The 22,934-nt window shown below is 48.1% G+C and overlaps 1 long non-coding RNA gene across 2 annotated transcripts; it reads right to left on the reverse strand.

The window, feature by feature from the left end:
• Nucleotides 1–5,192: 5,192 nt before the first annotated feature.
• Nucleotides 5,193–8,325, reverse strand: LOC114599753 (uncharacterized). 2 transcript variants are annotated; one of them, XR_003707372.2, is made up of 3 exons: nt 8,224–8,325; nt 6,181–6,298; nt 5,193–5,785 (listed from the first exon to the last, which is right to left on the reverse strand). It is a non-coding gene; the product is annotated as an uncharacterized LOC114599753 (long non-coding RNA). The 2 variants fall into 2 exon arrangements; XR_003707373.2 differs by lacking the exon at nt 8,224–8,325 and adding an exon at nt 8,087–8,178.
• Between the last annotated feature and the right edge of the window lie 14,609 nt (nt 8,326–22,934).

Raw genomic sequence — 22,934 nt, forward strand, 5'->3', positions numbered from 1 at the left:
TGCAAACTTGTCCCATTTTGGTTTCAAGTAATTAGGATGGGTAGACTTACTATTCCAGAAATCCTCCCGGAAAAGAACTATTCTTTAGTGCTCATTCAGAGCTAGCAGGAACCTGGGTTTTTCCCCAGATTGCCATTTGTTCTGATGTGTCACTAGAGAGCGGGTTTTTCCTTGGAAAGGAGCGGGGCAACAGGGAAACTCCTTGGACCCATACTTAGAAAGCGTGGGTCAAGCTGCCAGGTCTTCCAGGTCTTGTGCTTTCTAGGCACAGCACATGCGGAAGTGTGGATGAACCCTGTATTTTTATATATATGTGTGTGTGTGTGCTGTAAGCCACCCAGAGTGGCTGGGGAAACCCCGCCAGATGGGCGGGGTATAAATAATAAAATCATCCAGTTCGACTGGGGGCAATAGTGAGATAATCCAGGTATAAAGGTAAAGGCTAAAGGGACCCCTGACCATTGGGTCCAGTCGTGGCCGACAGGTTGCGGCGCTCATCTCGCTTTATTGGCCGAGGGAGCCGGCGTACAGCTTCCGGGTCATGTGGTCAGCATGACTAAGCCGCTTCTGGCGAACCAGAGCAGCGCACAGAAACGCCGTTTACCTTCCTGCCAGAGCGGTACCTATTTATCTACTTGCACTTTGACGTGCTTTCGAACTGCTAGGTTGGCAGGAGCAGGGACCGAGCAACGGGAGCTCACCCCGTCGGCGGGGTTCGAACCGCTGACCTGATCAGCAAGTCCTAGGCTCTGTGGTTTAACCCACAGCACCACCCACGTCTCAATCCAGGTATACATGAAACAAAAAACCTTTTTTGCTTCCCATTTGCCCATATTTCTCATCTGTCTCCAGCCATGAGCCAGAGGCATTTGAGGAGGGGGGTCCGTTTGCGGCTTTTAACTTTCCAAAGTTAACGGCCTGCGTTGCTGGTTTAGCTTCACCAAACACTGGCTTCTGCGCACAACTTACTCAGCCCTGAAACCTCCAGCTTTTCCTCCACCTGTTTTTATCCTGCTGTCTTGAAGCATTTTAACACAGTGAAATTGACAGAGGCACTCTTGTCAGAGACCCAAAAAGTACCACATTGAGATCTTAAGTTTCCATCAATCCTACAAGTTCCGCTTGTTTTATTACAGAGGCAAGGAGCATTTACCCCCACACCACCCAAGGGCCACATTTCCTACTGGGCAACTTTCTGGGGGCCATATACTATGGGTGTGCAGGGCCAGTGGCAAAAGTGAGCTGGGCAACGGATGTGAATTTTACCTTTCTACTGCACGTTAGTTTCTACACAAACACACTACAGCATGGGTAGGCAAACTAAGGCCCGGGGGCCGGATCCAGCCCAATCGCCTTCTAAATCCGGCCCACGGACGGTCCGGGAATCAGCGTGTTTTTATATGAGTAGAATGTGCTTTTATTTAGAATGCATCTCTGGGTTATTTGTGGGGCATAGGAATTCGTTCTCCCCCCCAAAAAAATAATATAGTTCAGCCCACCACATGGTCTGAGGGATGGTGGACTGGCTCCCTTCTGAAAAAGTTTGCTGATGCCTTTACTACAGTCTTCCATCAGATAAGCAAGAGGTTATCCCAAGAATTCAGGGGTCCATTCCAGACAGGAAGAAACACCTACCGAGGTGCAAACCAGAGCCAGAAGGGTGAAGCCTGGGGAGATTTCTGAGGGCCAGACAAGAAGGCTTGGAGGGCCACTTTCAGCTCCCTGCCGCAAGCCTGATTTTCCCACGCCTCTGTTCCATTAGGAGTCTGTTCGGCACCTCTCATTCATTGCACATGTAGATTGTGGTGATCCAGGTGATCCACTAGAGTAAGGTTGCCAGATGTCCCCGGATTTACAAACCAGTCCCCTGAGAAAATCCACTGAATTCGACTGAAGTTGAAAAGTGTTCCGGGATTCATTGAAAAAATCTGGGAGCTTTGTTGTTGTTGTTGTTTAGTCGTTTAGTCGTGTCCGACTCTTCGTGACCCCATGGACCAGAGCACGCCAGGCACTCCTGTCTTCCACTGCCTCCCGCAGTTTAGTCAAACTCATGCTGGTAGCTTCGAGAACACTGTCCAACCATCTCGTCCTCTATCGTTCCCTTCTCCTTGTGCCCTCCATCTTTCCCAACATCAGGGTCTTTTCCAGGGAGTCTTCTCTTCTCACGAGGTGGCCAAAGTATTGGAGCCTCAGCTTCAGGATCTGTCCTTCCAGTGAGCACTCAGGGCTGGTTTCCTTCAGAGTGGATGCGTTTGATCTTCTTGCAGTCCATGGGACTCTCAAGAGTCTCCTCCAGCACCATAATTCAAAAGCATCAATTCTTCGGCGATCAGCCTTCTTTATGGTCCAGCTCTCACTTCCATACATCACTACTGGGAGAGAGCCTAAGAGAGGCAGATGGATGTTCCCTGGAGAAAAAGTGAAGCAGCAGCTGCTCCCGTTGCAAATTTGGAGCATTCCAAAACCCCAGGGAAAGGAGGCAGCATCCATTCTGGTGTGTTTACAGCTGTCGTGTGCGTTGCCATCTGCAACAGGCCTCTGCCTGTTTCTGTGCTTTCAAGTCTTGCATCGCTTTTCCTGCATAAGCCCTTTTAGAAAGACGGCCATTGTTTTGACTTTTCGGAAACATCCGCCCCTCAAAGATCCTGCCCAGCCGCTCCACATTTGCACATTAACGGGGCCGGGGATGTGCCCTGTGGCTTAACGGCTAAAATACCGGTGATACAACTAGCTCTTTCGCAGGAGTATCGGTTGTCAAAAGTACTTCTTTGCCAGCTAAAAAGCAGTAATTTGCTACAGTGAAAATCAGGACACGGAACTACTTGGGCTCGCTTGACAGGTACGAGCTAAAGTTACCCGTAGGAACACTGGAAGCTGCCTTATGCAGAATCAGGCCCTTGGTCCATCCAGCCCAGCTCTCACTCAGCCATCTAATCACCACATAGATAAGACTCAGACAGCACCCAGAGTCAGGCAGGAGCGGAAGAAGCAAAGAGCAGTTTCTGCCCCCTCCTTTCTGAAAACATCATTTCAGGAGATTCTCGCAATGGGAGGGAGTGAAAATATCAACATTGCCCCCATGGAAAGGCAGATCAGGAGGTCTTGCCGGCATCATTCTGTCACCTGCAAGAGAAAAACAGGTAAGCGGGACGCCAGGAGTGCCAGCTTCTCTCACAGGTGAAGCAGGGCATCTCTAACAACAGGTGGGCCTTTGAGAAAGCCTTACCTGCTGATTGCATTTGGACCTTTGCGCCCATTTCATATGTTACTTGTGCAAAAATACATCTCCCCTCCTCTGGACCCTTGGCCCCAACAGTCCCCCCCCCCCAAAAAATGGAAAGAACCCAGAGATTGGTTTGAAAACCAACCGAATGAGACCAAATGGAGAAAAACCACCATCCTCCTTACCCAGTGGCCTCTCTCTGGTGTCCAGTGGAGCCCAAGGTCTGCACTGACTACAAGTCTTCAATCATGATGCCATCTGGATGGAAGAGAATGAAAATGAGAGTCAGTCCGGTCGCTGCCCTCCCAGGCCAGGTCGGAAAGGCCTGCCAGGCAGGGGAGCAGGTCCTGCAGGACTCCCAGCAGGAAAACTGGGGAGGCAAGGACCTTAAAGCAAACAAGGGACAAGGGAGTTCGCTGTTTCCAAGGTGTGGGGCTTACCTTCTTTGGGTCTCCGCTGGAAGCATGTGAGGTCTGGCTGAATTACCGTCATCTGCAAAAAAAATTAAAAATCTGGGTCAGGTGATACTACGAAATCCACCCTGAATGGGTGCAAGAGAGCACAGAAGCAGCCCCAAGCCAAGAACCATGGGCCTCTCTCTGCCTTGGGCGCAATCCCTTGTCCCAGAGGACCTCCCCGGGCCCTGCAGCCTCCTGGGCAGAGGTGGAAGGGCAGCAGGGGCAGGAAAAGCCTCTGGCCTCATCCTGGCCCCCAGGGACACACGGCGCATCATCTACATTAAAAGTCGCTGGGGGCGGGGTGTCGACCATGCAGAGGGCTGGGAGGCAAGCTGGCTAGCCCCAATTGGGCAGTCTCATTCTAGCAGTCCCGCTGTGAAGACCCATGGGCCTCTGCTCTGACGTAAATCAGTGACTCGGGCTTCAAAGCCAGGGCACACTACCAGCAGATCGAACTGTGCACACAGAATAGGCTTGTGGCTTGTGAAAGCGTAGTACAACTACAGATTTATTAATCATAAATCAGGACAAAGAAACATGTCGCCTCTCTCTCGTCGTCTTCGCAGAGAGAACGGGAAAAACTAAAGCTATACACAACGGAAGTTCCCAGCAAGCTGTGCTGGAATGTAAACAGACACGTGACACACAACAATTCCACACATCTGCTCCTTAAGGTGGAATAGAAATCTCAACAGGTTGTGCTCTTGGGGGGATGGAAGCAACCGCAGAAACGAAGAGAAGAAGGTGAGGTACTTACTCTGAGTTGGGGGAATCTCCGTGCCACAGCCAACAGCAGAGAAATGATGCTGCTAGCTCCTGAGCCTCCCCAGTTTCGCCAAGGGCATATCCTTGGAGGTCCTGCGGGAGCAAAGAGCGTCTCAGTTGGGGCCAAAGCAGCAGGACAGGCTCAAGGGCCTCAGCCCCGAGCAAGTTGGGGGGAGCGCACAAGGGCCATCGGGACACTTACACTGAACAGCTGGAGGAGGGGGCCAGGATTGGGGGTTTCCATCAGGAGACTCCCCAGAAGGAGCTGGAAGTGCTGCTTCAGTTCCTGCGGGAAAAGAGAGAAAAGAAGTTGAGTGCTGGGCAGATGTGGCGCCGGGGTGCAAATATCCACCCAGTGCCCCCAAATTACCATGGATAGCGTTGGGGTGGCCATAGCTGCGTACTGCCAGCCACCGGGGGGGGCAACTCTCCCCCATGCCACTGCGGGAGAGTGATCCCTGCAGAGGCTTGGAAGGAAAGCTGCACGCCCGCCAGCCTTATGGTTGACGGGGCGCAGCTGGCGGGCATGCAGGGAAAGGGGAGGCCGCTGGCAAAGCCGTGCAGCTCCCCACTTGCTGTGGCGCCCCTGAGAGGCCGGCACCCTGGCGCAACGCACCACTATGCCCTATGGCAGGGGTCTGCAACCTTTAAGACAAAAAGAGCCACTTGGACCCGTTTCCGAAGAAAAAAAAACTGGGAGCCGCAAAACTCGCCATTATAAAAATAATTTTTTGTCACTTTTTTTTATTATTTCTTTGTTTGACCCCTCAGAATTACTCCTCCTCATAGAAATAAACGTTAAATTAACAAGTTACCTTTGTGTGTGTGTGTGTGTGTGTGTGTGTGTTCTACACTCCCCTTCAAAACAGTGACCAGCGTACATGCCCCCTTTCAATGCAGTGACCAGCGTACATGGCCCTTACAATGTAGCAGGCGGGCGGGTGGGAAGGTGACATCGGGACGGTGCGTGACTAACACACGCACCACCCCCATGTGACGTCACAGCCAGTACAGCGCCCGCCACAGTGGGGAGTGTCGGGCGCACAATGCGCCTCCTCCCCTCGCTAGTATCCGCCCCGGAGCCGCGGCAAAGGTGTAAAAGAGACACATGTGGCTCCGGAGCCGCGGGTTGCAGACCCCTGCCCTATGGGAAAGACGTCTCTGGTGCTGGGTTAGATTCTGCGTGTGTGTGTGAAGAAGAAAGAGCCGTGCAAAGGGAAGTCCAGACGAAGGACATACCTCTCTGTCCTCCTCCTTTTGTGGGCCCCCAAGAACAGCCTCCAGGGTCCTGTGAAGGATGGCAATGAGCATATCACCGCTGAACTTTGCCCTCATGATACTGCAGAGAAGAAGGGGAGCGGGTTAAACGCTGCCTCCTCCCAGTCTCCCTTGCCCCTTCTCCCTCCTGCCTCCACTTCCCCACCACCCGGAGCTGCCCCTGGAGTTCTGCCCCCACCCCTCACAACCCCGTCCATCCCAAAGACCCCACTCAGCTCAACTGGATGAGGGCCTCCAAGGTCAGGGTCAGGGGGGTGACCCTGAAGTGCTCCAAGGGCCCCAAGATGTCCTGGGAGAGAACAGAGGAGGAAAGCCAGCTCTTTCCAGGGGCCTCCAGAGGACAGCTCCGACCCCCCAAGGCCCGGCCTGGCTTTCCAGGGGAATGGCAACCCCTTCCCCAAAGCCCCTCCCTCCCCCACCTCCCTGTGGGGGTCCCTCACACCACCCATCACTCACCTGAATGGCTTGGGCCGTCTCCTGCTTGGAGCACTTCAGGGTTCAGAGCTCCCTGAGATCAGCTGCCTGGAACTCTTTGTTCACCCCCCAGGAGGTACCGCTGTCTGTCCTCCAGCAGCTGAAATACAAAAGTCAGGCTGTCAGTCCTTGATGGTGGTGGTGGGGGCTCTCCGCATCTGAGAGGGCAGAGTGGGGTGCAAAATAGCCCAGGCAATGGGGAGATACCCACCCCTGGCGAAGGGATGGGGAACCTCAGCAGAATAAAAAAAAAATAAATAAATTTTGATTTACAGTGGTGCCTCGCAAGACGAAAAGAATCCGTTCCGCGATTCTCTTAGTCTAGCGGTTTTTTCGTCTTGCGAAGCAACCCTATTAGCGGCTAAGCGGAATAGCGCTATTTGTAGTTTAGCGGCTTAGCGGCTATGAAAGGCTTAGCAGCTTAGCTGCTAAAAGGCTATTAGCGGCTTAGCGGCTTAGAAAAAGGGGAGGGGGAGCGGGGAAAAAATCGCAAGACTAGCAAGACGTTTCGTCTTGCGAAGCAAGCCCATGGGAAAAATCGTCTTGCGAAGCAACTCAAAAACGGAAAACCCTTTCGTCTAGCGGGTTTTCCGTCTTGCGAGGCATTCGTCTTGCGGGGCACCACTGTATATCCCGCCCTCCCCAGCCAAAGCCGGGCTCAGAGCGGCCAACAACAATAAAAGTAACACAGCATTCTAAAGTCAATTCATTTTAAAATCAGTTCAAAATCAAATTGATGGCAACCATTGGGATAGAATTCTATGAGGATCACCAAAGGATAATCAGACTGTGCCTTGGCCAAAGGCCTGGTGGAACAGCTTTGTCTTGCAGGCCCTGCGGAAAGATGTCAAGTCCCGCAGGGCCCTAGTCTCTTGTGACAGAGCGTTCCACCAGATCGGGGCCACAGCCGAAAAGGCCCTGGCTCTGGTTGAGGCCAACCTAACCTCCCTGTGGCCCGGGACCTCCAAGATGTTTTTGTTTGAAGACCGTAAGGCCATCCTGGTCTCTGAGGGCCAGACAGGTCGCCATCTCAAGGACAAGAGTGGATCCAACCTCCATGGACTGGGGACTTGGCCAGGACAAGAGGGGGGGGGTGTAATAAATGAAAATCTGCCCTTATTCCCTTATGGGGGACACAAGAGTCCTTTGTAGGTTCTCCATCGGTCGGAGAAAATAACAGAGGCCCACCAGAGAATATTGAGAAGCAAAGCAGCTCGTCAGCCTGATCTTTATTGAACTGCTGCAACAGGGTGCTCCCCTCACACGCAGGAAAGGAGGAGGACCCCAAACCAAGGTGTGCCCGCCCTTATATAGACATTTTAATTTGCCTGCCCTGGAGTCCAAGGCCACCCCCAGACACGTCATACGTACATCACAGAAAGGGCGGTCTACAACAGAAATCTGAGCGCGTTGTTTATCTCCTGTCTGGCAGGTTACCTGTTAATGCTTACTTGATTGGATACCCTGGGGAGCCTGGCCAATCTTTTGTAATGACAAATACTTAGTTCTTGAGCCAGGTCACAGGCTCACCCTATTCATACACAGACATACCCTTGAGACAGGATTTCTGAAGGAAAAGACAATAGGGAGGCTTTTCCATTTTCCTTTGACCTTGTAGAGAAAACATTTGATCAGTTTGGGAGCCAAAATGGCTCCGGGACTGCCCTGTGCTGCCTCAGACATGTGGCCTATACATTTATGTACGTGTTTGCCTGGCAAATCCATAAACATTATACTTTGTTTTACTCAATGGGTGTAAGGTGAAGGTCAAGGGAGGGAGACAGGGGCAAATCTGAGACTCAGGTTTCCACCAGAAAAACCCACCCAGTTTGTGACACAGATGTGATGCATGTATGCCGTTTCATTAAAAGGTGAGGGTAAAATTGACCTTTTTCTGCTTCTTCCAGTTGGCAGTTGTAAGTCCTGTTGCAACAGTTCATTGAATAAGGAGCCAAGACTCTGCAGGGGACCCCAGGACTCACCCCCCCCCCAGGAGACAAAGAGAAAGGAAAGAATGCTACTTACAGCCTGCCCATTTCTGCCACGAAAAATTCCCATCCTCCTCACTAAACTAGTTAACTATCTAAAATGCCCACCTAAGCCTAATTCTCACCCCAACCCCAACCCCCGCCCTAACCCTACACCTAACCCTAACTACTCCTCTATAAACTGTTACGGAAATTACAGGGGGGGGGCACATCTTTAAAGTTAAATATTACAAATATTATGCCTGAATATATCCTTCCAACTTGACAGCTCAGGGGAGTCACCTAGCTTTAAAAATAATATAAAATCATCTCCTTTCCCAGTTCCCCCCATTCCAAAGCTATTTCCCCCCTGCAAAAGGACTCCAGGAGGTTCCCAGAGGTGACAATTGCTGGGCTCATTTTTAGCCAAAGGAAGCCAAATCTCATCACCTGACTCGCCTCAGGCTCCAGACATGCAAAGGAAGTTCTATTGTACTTTTGGGTGGTGGGTACTTAAGACATATTTGTCTATGCTAATCTTATACCTGAGTCTTGCCCTGCCATGTCTGCTTATGCTAATCTTGTACCAAGGACTTGTCTGGACATGTTTGCCAAGGTTAACCCCTCCCCATTGAACTGTATTCTGGGATGTGGTGGGAAAGTTTTAAAAGTCTTTGTCACCCCATCCTCGGGGTTCAAAATTTGCTCTTTGAACCTATTGCGCAATAAACTTTGGTCTACAGCTATTGCTCCGGTTGGCTGGACTCCTTCCTTTATTCCGCAGGGACCCGCGGGCTCTGCCCGACCAGCTGGGGGACTGAGCAGCCTCACACCTAGATTTTTCTCTAACAAAACAAAATAAATATACACAGAATTATACAAAATAGCCACAAATGTGCACTAAAAAAAAATGTAAAATAAAAAATAAAGAACAAAAAGTAAAATAAAAGTGTTAAAATAAGAGAGTAAAATAAATCAAATAAAAGTAATAAATCAAATCAAAATCAAAATAAGAAACCAGAAAAATAACAACAAACCAAACTCCTAATTGCCACCAACTGCCACCAACTGCCACCAACTGCCACTAACTCCTCTCTCTCTACTTGCCTCACTACTAAACCCACAATAGCTGCCTGCAAGTGGGTGGCTTTTAAAGGAGAAGCAAGAGAGGTCACAAAGGAGGGCGGGTCCTGGTCACCGTGGCAACCACCCCACCTGAGCCCACCTGGCCCCTCCCAAGAGAGGAGGCTCCTCTCTCAGAACTCAGAATCTTCATTCATCTCCTTCTTCCCAAAGGGAGACCATCCCCACATCCTTCCAGGCAGGCTAGGGGTCTCCATAGCGCAGGATTGGACCATCTGCTTGGCATGCACGTCTTCTGTCGTGGGCTGCATCTCCGGGGGGGGGGGGGCTGACAATGTCTGAAGGAGCGTCTCCACCCCCATCGTTCTACCTGGACACTGAGGTCCAGCACCGAGGGCCTTCTGGTGGTTCCCTCCCTGTGAGAAGCCAAGTTACAGGGAACCAGGCAGAGGGCCTTCTCGGTAGTGGCACCTTCCCTGTGGAACACCCTCCCACCAGATGTCAAAGAGAGCAACAACTACTAGGCTTTTAGAAGACATCTGAAGGCAGCCCTGTTTCGGGAAGCTTTTAATGTTTGATGTATTATAGTATTTTAATATTCTTTTGGAAGCCGCCCAGAGTGGCTGGGGAAGCCCAGCCAGATGGGCGGGGTATAAATAATAAATTATTATTATTATTATTATTATTATTATTAGTAGTAGTAGTAGTATTAGTATTACTGTCCGAACCCCTGGAGAACTGCTGCTGGTCAGTGAAGGCGATGCTGAAGTCAGTGGCTGACAGGACTGACTCTGTCCATGGCAGCTTCCTAGGAATATTCCTCTGAAGTTCTTTAGCTGAAGAGGAGCAGGCTATGACTTCTGCACCTGATCAACCATCAATTCTTTTCGTTAAGAGACAATCTGGGAAAGTCCCTGTTTAATATACAACAATGCCGGTGCAAAAGTTCTGAATGTGAGAGGAAGCAGAATTCTTCCCTCTGCAAGAAAGCCATAGGCCAAGGGGATCCCCCCCCCCAGTGGACTAGATGACTCCCAGGGTCCCTTCCAGATCTTCCATTCTAGGGGGTCAGCTGCAGTAGACCCTTCAGATTTCCAAGCAGTCCTCCAGTTACGAAATTTTCGGGATATGGCCGGGCCCCCGGAACGGATCCTGTTCATCATTGGAGGTACCACTGTACAGAAGTCCATATAAACCACGTGTCTGAAATAGTACAGGAGAGCAATCCTGAAGCCATTCTGATTCTCCCAATGACTTCAAATATTCCTCTGCAGTAAGGGAGGCAAAACGTGTCCCATTTTAGATTGTTGTCAAATTCTTTTCTGTTATTTTTGTAACTGCTTTTTTTATGTTGTGCACATTTGTTTTATTTATATTTGTTAATTTTCCATACCTCCCTTCATTTGAATATCACAAGGCGGTTTGCAATATAAAAACACAAAAATATATGACATTGCCTTGGTGCCAGGGCCGGCACATCCATGAGTCAAGGTGAGGTGACTGCCTCAGGCGGCAGAATCCACAAGGGCAGAAAATCCCAAAGTCGATCTTTTTCCTCGCCCTGTTCCTCCTCAACCACCCCTTCTTCCCTGACTGGGGGGCATTTTGTGGTTCACCTCAGGTACCAAAATGTGTTGGACCAGCCCTCCTTGAGGCACAGGTAGAAGGCAATTCATACATTATTGTTATAGAATTGATCATAATGACATTGAAGATTGCACTTGTAGAATAATAATCTTTCTCTGCGGTTTGTTTTGGGGCTTGGATGTTTGTCCTGGTAACTAGAAATGCTCCTTCAACGTGCCCCGTCCATAGCTGTCAACCGTCCCTTATTTGGCGGGAAACTCCCTTATCCCAGCGCCGTGTCCCACTGCTGTCCCTTATTGATGATGTCCCTTAAATTTCCCAGGTTTCATGCTTGCTCGGCTCAGGAGGGAAGCAGAGGCTCGGGGTCCTCCGCTGCGAGAGAGAGCGCGCGCTGGCACTGTCGTCCTGGCGCGAGGAGATCCACCGGCCCTTCCCCGCCCGAGAGGTGGGGGGAGGGAGAGAGACTCTCGCCCACGCCGCCCGCGAGCCCGGAGGCGGCAGCAGTGGTGGCAGCTGAGGAGGCGGCCTGAGGGAGGAGGAAGAGGAGGGGATGGGGAGGGACGCAGAAGGGCGGTGCTTTAGTGGCCGTTGTGGCACCGCAACCGCCTCATGCCGGATTGTCAATCCTACCAATGTATGTAACTCTTTACAATAGCAAAATCCCTTATTTTCGAGGCCTCTGGTCCCTTATTTTCAAATCTGTAAGTTGACAGTTATGGCCCCGTCCTGTGTGCATGAGATTTTTACCCTTCACATGGTTAACTCTCGATAGGGAGATTTCACATCTTGGAAGTTGCATCAGAACAGGAAGTGACTCTCCATTATCCCTGCAGGAGAGTGCAATTGGATCCAAGACCCAAGTTTTCCGTGAGGACGACCAAAAATAACATCAATTCACTGGGCTGTAATAAGCTTCAGATGCCACTGCAACTGGGTTGTGTTTTTTTAAAATATATTCCAGGCAGAAGTTTAAAAATTGCATCCTTAGTCATTTCTGAGCCAAGCGAAACTCTTGGCAGTCAAAGCAGCAACGAGTCCAGGCAGCTGGCTCGAATCATAAATAGTGATTTAGAGAGGAGAGTGCGAGTCGGGTTTTTCCTACAATCCTGTCCTTGAGCTCAAGTTACTGGGAACAGAATGAGGTTTGTCAACTGGGATTCCTGATTCCGTTAGCTGGAAGGGACTAATCCATGCTGTTTCAGGATGCAAACACATAGGAATCGCTTCCCATTATATTTTTCAGTGTACACCGAAGATGTTTCAAAGCACACTATAAGTGAGTGTTGAAGGATACTTCGGGTGACATTTAGGACTCCAGTTCAGATGGAGATTTGCTTCCTTTCAGCCTGGCCCCATTCATCTGTTAACTGGAGAGTAGTTAAGGGTGCTGGAAATTATAGCACTGGGGGGAGACGACTGCAGTTCCCCGGTTTCTCTGCGGGAAGCCATGTGTTTTAAATGTATGGAATGGGTGTGACCTAGCTTGGTGTAAAGAAAAGCTAAAACAAGGGAGGTAAAAATAAACCCAACCTATACAAGTGAGAGGGACGCGGGTGGCGCTGTGGGTTAAACCACAAAGCCTAGGAGTTGCCGATCAGAAGGTCGGCGGTTCGAATCCCCGCGGTGGGGTGAGCTCCTGTTGCTTGGTCCCTGCTCCTGCCAACCTAGCACTTCAAAAGCACATCAAAGTGCAAGTAGATAAATAGGTACCACTCTGGCAGGAAGGTAAATGGCGTTTGCCAGAAGCGGCTTAGTCATGCTGGCCACATGACCTGGAAGCTGTACGCCGGCTCCCTCGGCCAATAAAGCGAGATGAGCGCCGCAACCCCAGAGCCGGCCATGACTGAACCTAATGGTCAGGGGTCCCTTTACCTTTTATACAAGTGAGAAGAAACTGCATAAAGTTGAAATTTTATATTTCATAAATCTTTTTTGTTTGTTTGTTTATAGAAAAGTTTGAATAGTTTTTAAATATCCCTTTATTGTCACTAAAATCAAACCAGGATTTCAATTTGAACGTATTTGTCCTCCAAAGTAAAGTCTTCTTCTTCTTCTTTGGCGATCCCTCGTAGCCAAGTAAGTCTTCCATAAACACGGTTTTAACAATGAGTCTGTAAGTGACTGTGGAGGCCAATTCTGGATCCACACGTCCTTCCACAGTGGGGGCATGGGTTTCTGGGTGGGAGTTGATCACGGTGAGGGTTTGCCAAGCGTGCCTTCCTCTTAGCACGTTTCTCCCTTGCGTCCTGAGTTTGAGTGTCTTCAAAGCCCCATGACACCTTTGGTAAAGGCTGTTCTCCAGTTGGAGCACTCGCATGCCAGTGTTTCCCAGTGTTTATACTACTTTTTTTTTTTTTAAGATTTGCCTTGAGAGAGTCTTTAAACCTCTTTTGTTGACCACCAGCATTACACTTTCTGTTCGGAAAAGAGTAGTAGAGGAACTACAATAAGCCAGAAGACCAGGAAAGAAGCCACAACCGTCAAGAGAAGATATATTCTGAACAAAGTCACGAGGCTGGCCTTTGGGAAGAGCAGCGGGTCCTGCAATTGTAGGGCTGGTCTTGTTTGAACAGCGCAGGGTGCCTTATGCATTATGATACCAGCAGGATGTTGGTACCAACCGTCCAACCTTGGTTTAAACCCTTCATGCATTTTTGTAACCTCCCTCACTAATCTTCAGGACAACAGCAGTTCAGATAGGGAAGGGCTGGCAAACAACGCTTGATAAGCCCCAAGGGAATGCTACACAAGCCCACGAACACAGAGGCAGGTCCACCTTGGAAAGCAGGGGAGAAGATGAGCGTCAATAAATGAGCCACCACTGGGCCAAGGAAGATAGTAAGACCTATCTGAATAATAATAATAATAATAATTTATTATTTGTACCCCGCCCAAAAGAGGTTTAAAGACTCTGGGCGGCTTCCAACAAAGATTAAAAATACATTAAAATGTCACACATTAAAAACTTCCCTGAGTCTTCAGATGTCTTTTAAATGTCAGGTAGTTGTTTATCTCTTTGACATCTGGTGGGAGGGCGTTCCACAGGGTGGGCGCCACTACTGAGAAGGCCCTCTGCCTGGTTCCCTGTAGCTTTGCTTCTCGCAATGAGGGAACCGCCAGAAGGCCCTCGGCGCTGGACCTCAGCGTCCGGGCAGAATGATGGGGGTGGAGACGCTCCTTCAGGTATACTGGACTGAGGCCGTTTAGGGCTTTCAAGGTCAGCGCCAACACTTTGAATTGGTGTATCTGTAGAGTTTAGGGTTGGGTTCCATTGTGTGTGTGTGGTGGCAGATTTCTCCATGCTCAGATCCCAGGATGAATTCCACCATCACGTAACAGTTAAAACACATGGCTTTCCCCCCAAAAAACCCTGGGACTGTAGTTTGGTGCAGGAGCTTGGAACTGGAGCTCAGTTGGGCGCACAAACTACAGTTCTCAAGATTCTTTGGCGGAGGCTATGACTGGTAAATTGATAGGGTTTTCTACCTTGCAAGGAACTTAGAATTGCAGAGTTCAAAGGGGTCATCTAGTCCAACCCTCTGCAATGCAGGAATCCTAGCTAAGGAACTTGTTCTGTGTGAGGGACGTTGGCTCAGGTGAGCCTGCAGGTACAGTCCAGACCTCAGTGAATACTAGTTTGCAACTCTGACGGAGATATGCACTGGCACATTTCTTAACTACTGTGAAGGAACATCTCCACTCCCATCGTTCTACCTGGACTCTGAGGTCCAGCTCTGAGGGCCTTCTGGAGGTTCCCTCCCTGCGAGAAGAAAAGTTACAGGGAACCAGGCAGAGGGCCTTCTTGGTAGTGGTGCCCGCCCTGTGGAACGTCCTCCCATCAGATGTCAAGATGTCTATCTGAGTTTTAGAAGACATCTGCAGGCAGCCCTGTTTAGGGAAGTTTTTAATGTTTGATGTTTTCCTGTGTTTGATGTTTTAGTTCATTGGAAGCTGCTCAGAATAGTTGGGGCAACCCAGGACTCAGCTACATTAGCAAAGAAAAAGCATTTTAAATGCGCAATAACACCAGGAACTCAGCTATATAGCTGCAAATAAAATATTGTAAGAGTGTTTTAAGTGCAATATACAATGTGACACTAGATGGCGATGGTGAGAGTAATGGAAAATTCAATGTATTTTTTAAAATGCTTTTTTAAAAAAGCATTTTCAAAACCTTTTTTTATAAGTGTGTAGATTCCACCCTGATGGCTTTGTGGAGTTCCGACTTTCGTCAACGTGTTTTCCTGAAATGTTTTTTTTAAAAAATGTGTTTAGATCCAGCCCCAGTCAGATGGGTGGAGTACAAGTTATAATATTTTTATTTTTATTAATCTTAGGCAGACATCCCTTCAGTTCTTGGAATGAGCAGAACCACAATCTGTACCCAATCATAGTGGGTTAAGCATAACCCGGAGCAGTCTCTAGGGGAAACTGACACATCAACAGCCTTGGTGTTTGTTTTTAAAGAACAAAGCACTCCAAACCATTATTTACCAAAGCTGTAACTCCCATCAGCAGTTTCCAAGGTGCTATTAAGTATTTGTTTGATGTGTTGCATAACTGAATTTTATCCAAGCTGACTTGGCTGCTCCCGGTCCACTTAGACATCTTCGAACTATTTTTGCAAACAGGTTGCTCAAAGGGAGAACCATCTCCTGTTAACTGCATAGCATTGGTCTTGTTTTCGCTGCAGGGCATTGGGTGACGTGCCTTCAGTGTGTCGCTATTTTGTGCGAGGAATTCAAGCAGGTACCAGGAAATTTAGGTTGGCGTGGCTGACGTGGGTGAAAGCACTCTGTCACCCTAGCAGAACAAATCCACTTTTTAAAAAATGGCAACACTCTTCCTGGGCCACGACCTTCAACAGGAACTCTTGAATCCCTTCTGAAGTGTGTGATAGGAATTTTATGGTCTTAGATATATGTTAAGTTTCATAAGTGTACCAACCAAGCACGTACATAGATCAGCACAGGAAGACCAACCTGGAACCATTTTGATTCCTAAACTGACCGAATGTTTTCTCTGCAAGGTCAAAGTGGGAAACCTCCCATTGTCTCTTTCCTCACAAATCCTGTCTTAAGGGCACATTTAAGATATGAATAGGGTGTGAGCCTGTGACCTGGCCCAGGAACTAAGTATTTATCATTACAAAAGACTGACCAGGCTCCCCAGGCAATCCAATCAAGTAACCTGCCAGACAGGAGATAAACAAGGACAGGAGAAAAACAACATTCACATTTCTGTTTTAGACCGCCTTTTCTGTGATGTAGGTATGATGTTTCTGGGGGTGGTCTTGATCTACAGGGTGGCAATTTCAAAAGTCTTTATAAGGCCTTGCGCACCATTTTTCTGGGTTCCTCCTCTCTCCTGCGGGTGAGGGGAGCACCCTGTTGCAACAGATCAATAAAGATCAATCTTACTCGCTGCTTTGCTTCTCAATATTCTCTGGTTGGCCTCTGTTATTCTCTCCTACCAATAGGGAACCTATGTAAGGAGTCTATATGGGCTCTTTGATACCCCATAAGGGAAAAGGGCAATTTTTGTTTACAACAAGTGGCACCAGCCCAGACACAATGACAATGAGACCTGGGTGCGAGTGTGCTACCTTCAACCAGTTGCATGCTGGTTAAGATGTACTGAACGTTCCTTATCGCCTGTTTTCCCAACACTGAGCAGGGAACTCTGTGGTTCCTCTCTCTCCCCCGGCCTGAACCTAAACTGAAGTTATTTTTAGTTCTAATGTTTTCGCAAGCGCCGTCAGGAGCCAAGAACAGGGAAATGCAGAGCTCTAGAGAACTTCTCCAAAGTTCATAAAAACAAGTGGGAGGCAAGAGGAATCTGGTTTTCGTCGCTGTCTGCCCAGACCGAGAAGTTGCTCCTGCCAAATTCATACTTTCTGCCACATCTGAGGTTATGAATATGCCACAGTGGGGAAAGCTGCACTGGTTGAATAACTGCATGCCACTGTTAAAAGGCATAGGGAAGGAAAGGAGGAGTAAACTGACACGACAGACCACATACGTAACAAGGGTGATAACAGGAATTTTTAGGGGGAAAGCTTTCAAGAGTCTTCTTTAATAATAATAAAAAATAATATTAAAAAGTTAAATATTTGATGCAGTTTGAAAAAACAGAAACTTTCCAAAATATGGGTGCCAGCTGTCCAATAAGTAGTCTGGTCTGTGCCTCTGCCTCTAACTCCTTGAACTATTGGCTGACAGTGATGGAGACTGTAGCCCAAAACATCTGGAAAGCATCAAACTGGTATTAAAAACCTGTTGGCATCCAGCGTGCCAGTTCACCAGGTTCCTCAGTCATTTTCAGAGCCTTCCATGCCATCGGTGCAAAACATTATCAGTAACTAACTAAGATCTATAAATCTGACATCAAGAATCACAAGACAGAGAAACCAGTAGGAGAACACTTCAATCTCCCAGGACATTCTATACAAGATCACAAAGTAGCTGTTTTACTACAAAGGGATTTCAGAAATAGACTGGAAAGAGAAGCTGCTGAATTGCAACTCATTACGAAACTTAAAACCATGGAGACACCTGGTCTGAACAAAGACATTGGATTCTTATCTCATTATACATGACAAAGCCATTTTTCACCTTCTCACCCCTTGCTTTTTCCTGTAAGACCTACTGCAGTCGTTAAGAGCCGTCAACAGGCTCATCACAGCTATCTGCCAATCACCCATTCCCACCACCCTTCTGAGTAATACCCCTCCCCACCTTCTCACTATATAGAAGGATCTGGCTACTTCTGTTTCAGTGTATGTGAAGAAGTGTGCATGCACACGAAAGCTCATACCAAGAACTAACTTAGTTGGTCTTTAAGGTGCTACTGGAAGGAATTTTTTTTGTTTTAACTAAGATCTAGGCAGCTCAATCCTGCCCACTGCTCCCCAAATCCTCGAGGGAACTTGAGCGAATCATCTTTTAAAATCAACCTTTTAAAAATATTTTGCGACAAAAGCCAACTTGTGCCAGCAGTCTACATCAGCTGTGTTGTTCTCGATACCTTGGGGACTTTTCTATTCTTACCTAAGGATTGTGTTATACTTATAACAAGAAGCAGTAAGACCTAGCCAAGCGATGGTCACCTCCAGACTGGATTATTGTAACTCGCTCTACGTGGGGCTGCCCTTGAGACTGACCCAGAAACTCCAGCGGGTGCAGAATGCCGCGGCGAGACTCCTTATGGGGTCCTCGCCATGGGATCACATTCACCTGGTGCTATACCAGCTGCACTGGCTCCCGGTGGAGTACAGGATCAGGTTTAAGGTGCTGGTTTTAACCTTTAAAGCCCTAATTGGCCTAGGACCCTCGTACCTATGGGACTGCCTCTCCTGGTATGCCCCACGGAGGACCTTACGGTCTGCAAACAAGAACATCTTGGAGATCCCATGCCACAGGGAGGTTAGGCTGGCCTCAACCAGAGCCAGGGCTTTTTTAGCTGTGGCCCTGATCTGGTGGAACGCTCTGTCACAAGAGACTAGGGCCCTGCGGGACTTGATATCTTTCCGCAGGGCCTGCAAGACAGAGCTGTTCCACCAGGCCTTTGGCCAAGGCACAGTCTGACCCCCTCTTTTGGTAATCCCCATAGAACTCTAGCCCAATGGTTGCCATTAATTTGATTCTGAATTGATTTTAGAATGAATTGATTTTAGAATGTATTTTAATTAATTGATTGTGATTTTATGTAAACTGTGTTACTTTTACTGTTGTTAGTTGCTCTGAGCCCGGCTTCGGCTGGGGAGGATATAAATAAATTATTATTATTATTATTATTATTATTATGATTATTATTATGATGAAAAGTTAAGAAAAGATGAAATGCAATAACGTTGGAATGAGCCCCATACATACCGTACATATGAACTGTATACGTTGCACAGACTGGACTAGACCTTTACGATAGGAAATAACCAATAAAATTATCACAGTTATTATCCTTCAGCCTGTTGCGCTTTGTGTATTGTGACAACTGTACAGTGGTTCCTCGCAAGTCGAAATTAATCCGTTCCGCGAGTCTCTTCGTCTGGCGGTTTTTTCGTCTTGTGAAGCACGGCTATTAGCGGCTTAGCGGCTATTAACGGCTTAGTGGCTTTAAGAAAAAGGAAACAAACTCGCAAGAACTCGCAAGCCCATAGGGAAATTCATCTTGCGGAACGACTCAAAAAACGGAAAACCCTTTCGTCTAGCGAGTTTTTCGTCTTGCGAGGCATTCGTCTTGCGGGGCACCACTGTATTTGAATAGCAAGGTATTGAACTTGTTTTGATTTTGATTTAGCCGAGATTCCTGTATTGCAGGGCGTTGGACTAGAGGACCCTTCGAACTCTTACGATTCTGCGAACAAGTTTTGGGCAATGATAAATGGTGGAGTTTCAGGCTGTGGCTCATTCACCTTGGTTGCTACAGCAGCAGGGGAGGCTGCCATAGCGATTGTTATGAAAACTGTCCCTCTGCGTGAGCCTCCCAGGAAAGTGTTGCCTGAAATGAACTCTTGGCTTGGCTGACAGACAATGTAATTACGCAAGCTGAAATTTGCCCTTAAAACGCCTCTTTGAAAATGGATCTCCCGTTCCTTTTCTTTTTGCCCCGCAGCACTTATTTGCTGCTGAATCCAGACAAAGCAAAGCAAAGCAGATCCCCAAAATATTGTTGCTTCTGGATAAGCTTGTGCCGCATGAAATCATAATAATAATAATAATAATAATAATTTTTATTTATACCCTGCCCTCCCTGGCCAGAGGGAGCTAACACTCAGGGCAGCTAACACCAATAAAATCACAGTAAAAACATAATAGGGGAAAAAGAAGGGTGGGGGACGACGACAAAAAAACCCCAATTTAAAATACAGGTTAAAATGCAATTTAAAATGCAGCCTCATTTTAAAATAGCCCATAGATCAAGACCATAAGGGGAGGGAAACATAAGGGTCAGACTGAGTCCAAACCAAAGGCCAGGCAGAACAGCTCTGTCCTGCAGGCCCTGCGGAAAGATGTCAAAGTCCCGCAGGGCCCTAGTCTCGTGGGACAGAGCGTTCCACCAAGTCGGGGCCAGTACTGAAAAGGCCCTGGCCCTACTTCAGACCAATCTAACCACCTTGCGACCTGGGACCTCCAAAATGTTGTCATTTGTGGACCTTAAGGTTCTCTGCGGGGCACACCAGGAGAGGCAGTCCCGTAGGTACGTGGGTCCTAAGTCGCATAGGGCTTTAAAGGTCAAAACCAGCACCTTAAACCTGACCCTGTACTCCACCGGGAGCCAGTGCAGCTGGTAAAGCACTGGATGAATGTGATCCCACGCCGCCGGAGCACGATTTCTGTTCTCATCCTGAAGCAAAGTTCTTAACCTGAGGTACTATTTCTGGGTTAGCGGAGTCTGTAACCTGAAGCGTATGTAACCTAAGGTACCACTGTATTGATATGCAGTTGAAAATAGAAACAAAAGGACCCATGGAAGGGATGGAGGGAAGTCAGGAAATTCAGAGTAATCTCTATATTTTGAATTTGTACTTTTTTTATGTATGTTTGTTTTCTTATTTTCTTTTTCTTTCTCTCTTTTTGAAAATCAAATAAATAAATAAATAAATAAATAAATAAATAACATCTATCTATCATCTGTCATCTATCTATTTATCTATCTATCTACCGTATCTATCTCTCTATCTATCATCTATCTATTTTGGAAATGAGCAAGGAAACAACAGCAGTCCAGAACGACTTCTTTGTAAAATCCAAAACCTATATGCATCTGCTTAGGCTTAATTGCAGGATGGGAGAATTCATCCAAGTCCCTCCCTCTCTCCTCCTCCTTCCAGGGAAGAATGCCACAGAAGTCTTTCAGCCATTCTGTTTACCTGATGCCAGGCAGCAGACATGAAACTCACAAAGCCTGCCTGGCAAGCTGCTAAAGCTTGCATTAAGAAGGGAGGGGTTCAGATCTGCCCGGCAACTGGGCCAAAGCTGCTTCCGAACACCTGGGCTTCTCCTTTCACAAGGGCAGAGGTCCCTTTGCTCCTTCTCCCAACGCCACTCGAATTATGCTGGCCTGTTTGCCTGCTGCTGAACAAAAGAGACTTCAAGCTTACAGTGCTATTAAATTTGCTAGTCTCTCTAAGTCTTGTTGTTTTTATCGGCCAAACAGGCAGGCTTTTTTGTTTTTGTTTTTGCAAGAGGTATTCAAGCCTCTTGACCAAACTGCGGGAGGCAGCGGAAGACAGGAGTGCCTGACGTGCTCTGGTCCCTGGGGTCACAAAGAGTCGGACACGACTAAATGACTACACAACAACCACAACATTCAAGCACATGCCAGGGAATTTATTAAAATATTTATACTTTTCAGATACAGTGGTACCTCGGGGTACATACGCTTCAGGTTATATACGCTTCAGGTTACAGACTCCGCTAACCCAGAAATAGTACCTCGGGTTAAGAAGAAGAAGAATTTGGATTTGATATCCCGCTTTATCACTACCCGAAGGAGTCACAAAGTGGCTAACAATCTCCTTTCCCTTCCTCCCCCACAACAAACACTCTGTGAGGTGAGTGGGGCTGAGAGACTTCAGAGAAGTGTGACTAGCCCAAGGTCACCCAGCAGCTGCATGTGGAGGAGCGGAGACGCGAACCCGGTTCACCAGATTACGAGACTACCGCTCTTAACCACTACACCAGTGTTTCCCAACCGGTGTTCCGCGGCACACTAGTGTGCCGCGAGGCGTTGCCTGGTGTGCCGTGGGAGGGAGGCGGGCGAGTCGGGCGGCGAGAGGCGGGGCGGCGGCGGCGAGGATCCGCGCCGAGCCGGGGGCGGCTCCGCGGTGGTGGTGCCGAGGTTTCTCTCTCCATTCTCCCCTCACACACACACACAGGAAATAACACAGGATCAGCTGACAGGACCCGGCCAATGGGGCGGTGGCGGGGCAGCGCGCGCAAAAGGGAGGAGCGCGAGACAGCGGACGAGGAGGAGGCCGGCATGTCCGGGCAGCAGCAGCAACAACAGCAGCAGCAACTCCCGGCGACGGCTCCTCAAGCCCCGGGCAACCCTACTCCCTCACCGGCCTCGGCCGCCCTCCTGCTCCACCCGCCGCCGCCTCCCCCGCCGCCGCCCCCTCCTCCGCCCGCTATCGCCGCCACCACCACAACAGCCGCCGCCGCCTCAGCTGGGCCCATGCCTGCCGGGAGCGGCAGCAGCAGCAGCAGCGCCCCGGCGCCCTTCCCTCCCGGCGTGACGCTGCGCGCTGACGTCACGGGGCTGTAATGGTGGTGTGCCTCAAGATTTTTTTCATCAAACAAGTGTGCATTTGCCCAAAAAAGGTTGGGAAACACTGCACTACACCACACTTTGCTTCAGGATGAGAACAGAAATTGTGCAGCGATGGCACAGCGGCAGCAGCAGAAGGCCCCATTAGCTAAAGTGGTGCTTCAGGTTAAGAACAGTTTCAGGTTAAGAAAGGACCTCCAGAATGAATTAAGTACTTAAACCGAGGCACCACTGTATATACATTTCACTGATTTTACCATCATTTTGACATTTTAAAACTTGATGTCCTTCCCCCACCTTCTGCGGTTCCTTACATTTATTTTTATTTGCATGTTTGTTTATTTTTTGTTTAAATAATATAGAAAAAAACAAAACAACGACTAAAAAGAAATTAAAATAGATTGAAAACAATCCAAAAACATTGAAAACAAATATTACATACTTACATAATACTCCCTTCCCCACCCGCAGCTTCCCTCCACCACAATTCGACTTCTATAAATCTCTATTTCCACCTTTATCTTTGCATTCTCCAAATGTATCGTTCTTTATATTTCTTTTATCTCGTCTCTTTTCCAATTCATAGATATACTTTACATTTTTATTCTAGGCATATTAGCATATCTTTCTTAGAACAATATTTAACATATAATACATTTATTTTTAATATCTTCTGCCTAGCCAAATTCACTTAACTTACTCATTTGTTTATCTACTTTAAATATATACTCTAATGTAACTGCAGGTTATTACACTAATCCTGCCAGTGTTCTTATCTGCTTTCCATTTATCTGTAAATATTCAACAAACCATTTCCACTCTTTGGTC

Source organism: Podarcis muralis, chromosome 5, assembly GCF_964188315.1.
Source record: "Podarcis muralis chromosome 5, rPodMur119.hap1.1, whole genome shotgun sequence".
NCBI classification, from domain to species: Eukaryota; Metazoa; Chordata; class Lepidosauria; order Squamata; family Lacertidae; genus Podarcis; species Podarcis muralis.